At 42.0% G+C, this 3,140-nt stretch overlaps 1 non-coding gene across 1 annotated transcript; it reads left to right on the forward strand.

Moving 5' to 3' along the window:
- Nucleotides 1-346: 346 nt before the first annotated feature.
- Nucleotides 347-471, forward strand: LOC115871141. Its single transcript, XR_004047120.1, has one exon. It is a non-coding gene; the product is annotated as a U6atac minor spliceosomal RNA (small nuclear RNA).
- Nucleotides 472-3,140: the final 2,669 nt, after the last annotated feature.

Consider the following 3,140-nt stretch of genomic DNA (forward strand, 5'->3'; position numbering starts at 1 on the left):
GGAAGCATGTGTCCTCTGTGCGGACTCCCTGCCTCCTTGAACCCAGCAGGCAGTGTGAGGTGGCCGCCCAACTCCTCGCTCCTCGCTGCTGCCTCAGAGCATTCTCCCTCTCTCCCTTCTCCCTAAAAACACCTGTGCTAACCTCCAGGTCATTGTACCATCCACTGCCCCTCTTCAACTGGGTCCTTCACTGACCCCAAAGTCCTGCTGTCCTTTTCCTCACTGATTTCAATGCCTGGCATCCAGTTATTCTCTCCAGGACTACTCTCAATATATATATTATTTTTTAAAAGACCCTTGCTAGGAGATAGGTGGTATATTACACGTTTTGGAAATAATTCATTCTGTGTTGTACAAAATGAGATAAGGGTAACTCTCCTCTTGACAAGGATTCAAGAGACCCTTGGACCTCACGACAGAGCTCCAGTTAAGGCATTGCCCCTAATTTGTGCCATCTAGCCAGAGACTTTTATATTACTTGTCAGTAATATAAAATATCATCTCCACAAACTGTCATCTTTATGAAATGAAAAGTTCAACAATGACTCCAAAGCAAAGACAATAAAATACGGGGGAAGGAAACTGCTGCTGTTTCTAGTGTCTGGTGGCTCCAAGCATTCATTGACTTCTGACAGCAAACCTGGAACCTCTATCTCCCTCTTCACAAAGCCTACTTTCTGTGTCTCTTATAACGACACACATCATTGGATTGAGGGTCCTCACAGGTAGCCTAATTTTTAAGGATCAATTATCTCAGGATTCTTACGTTAATTATATTTGAAAGGGCCCCTATTCAAAATACATTTACACTTATAGGATTTTTCTACTCCTGTAAAGAGCTGGCGTCGCAAAAACCCACAGGGGCAGTTCTACCCTGCCCTCCTGAGTCACTAGGAGTTGGCACGGATCAGATGGCAGTAATTTGGTTGGAGTTTTCAAGGTTAGCTAACATGGGTAGATTTGAATCTCTGAAGTGTCCATTAACAGCCAATCACATTAATTGTTTGTACCACCTAAGAACTCCATAACCCCCTATACCAGAAAAGAAGTTAGAAAATTAAAGGAAAATACTACTAACTTTAATATAAACGGATATGAAGGACTTGTGAATAAATCTAATAAAATATGACCAACACTTCTATGGACAATAAATTGTAGCCAACCGATGGAAGGGCAAATTGAAATAAATATAGCACTCTAGAACAATACAAGTTTGTGGACTTGGAAGACTGATTATTATGAAAAGTATAATTCTTCCAAATTAGCTCATAGATTCAAAGCAATCCTAGTCAAGGTCCTAACAATACTGTCCCCTGCGGCATGATCAAATAACACTACGATTTTTTTTAAAGCAAGCTCCAATAATATGCTCTTTACATAGACCTCATAGGTAAAAGCAAAAGGATGAGGGAAACGATATATTTACCATAGTCATAAACACAGTACTGAAGAGAAAATTTGAGAGGTTGTGTTAATATCCAATAAAATAGAGTTTAAGATGAATAACATGACCAGGAAATAGACAAATATTGCATAATAAAGTGGCAACATTTTCAAGAAGGCATCACCATCCTTAATGTGTATGTGCCTACAGTGAGAAATGTGGGTAATTCACACAGCAATCACGCGCACTGCATTGAGTCAAGGCCTGTGGGACAGGGTGGACCTGCCTCTGTCGGTGTCAGAGGAGCTGGGGTCTTCAAACTGCTGAACGTGCAGCCAGCAGCCTGATGTGGAACCGTTAACCAGCAGGGCTCCTAATCAAAAGCCGATGTAGCACAAAATAGACACAGCTTTAACTATAGTTTGAGCTTTCAATTTTCCTGTCTGTGACTAGTAGGGAAGAAACAAAGAAAGCAAGAATGATAAAGAAGAATTTAACAGTACCAGGAAACCTGACTTAATTGAGACCATGCATTGCTTTCTGAGGTACTGGTAGGAGAATTCTTGCCTGCCCTGTAAGAAACCAGGGTTCCACTCCTGGCCAGTCGCAGACCTCAGGCACAGCCTCCGCTGGCTTGCATGGTGGTATGGTGATTGTTATACGTCCCAGAAATACAGGCGGCAAATCTTAGCCTCTGTACGTGTGGATGTCATCCTATGTGGCAATAGGATTTTCCTTTTTACGTGATGAAGCGATGATGTCATGTAGAGTCTGTTTTCAGTCAGTCGCTTTTGAGGTTTGCTGCTGTCGGGGGCCATTGAGTCCGTTCCTCCCCAGAGACATCCCACATAACAGAGACACTGCCCAGTCCCGCCCCACCCTCACACTTGCATTTACGTGTGAGTCCATAACTGCAGCCACTGGGGCAACCCATCTTGTTGGGGGTCGTCCTGTCTTTTGCTGTCCTTTCGTTTTACCAAGTATGATGTCCTTCTGCAGGGACTGTTCTCTCCTAATAACATGTCCACAGTATGCGATAGGAAGTCTTTTTAAAAAAATCATTTTACTGGAGGCTCATACAGTTCTTATCACAATCGATACATAGATCCATCGTGTCAAGCACATTTGTGTGTTTGTTGCCATCATCATTCTCAAAATATTTTCTTTCTACTTGAGCCCTTGGTATCAGCTCCCCATTTTCCCCCTCCCTCCCCACCTTCCCTCCCCCATGATCCCTTGATAATTTATACATTATTATTAATTTTTCATGTCTTACACTGACCAATGTCTCTCTTCACCCACTTTTTCTGTTGTCTGTCTCCCTGTGGGGGGATTATATGTAGATCATTGTGATCAGTTTCCCCTTTCTGCCTCCACCCTCCCCTTCCCTTCCTGTTATTCATACTCTCATTATTGATCATTAGGGGTTTATCTGTGTGGATTCCCTGTGTTGCGAACTCTTATCTGTGCCCATGTACCTTCTCTGGTCTAGCCAGATTTTCCCAATTCAAATTAATGCTACATGTGCATGTAGATTCAGCATGTAAGTCATTGAGATGAAATTATTTCTAAATAAAATCAATTTACAATCTTCATGGATTCCAAAAAGAAAATCTATAGTGAAAATGAAAACGAGAAACTATGCTTCTCAAAAGTGTCAAGCACTCTGAATATAAGAAGTTTAACCCTAAGAATTTTCAGCCTCCTTTCTCTTAGAAGTATGGCTTTTCTCTGTGGCACAAGCTGAACCCAAGGG

This window comes from Echinops telfairi, unplaced genomic scaffold (genome assembly GCF_000313985.2).
Source record: "Echinops telfairi isolate 266 unplaced genomic scaffold, ASM31398v2 ScPeMD7_3533;HRSCAF=4204_0, whole genome shotgun sequence".
Lineage (NCBI taxonomy): Eukaryota > Metazoa > Chordata > Mammalia > Afrosoricida > Tenrecidae > Echinops > Echinops telfairi.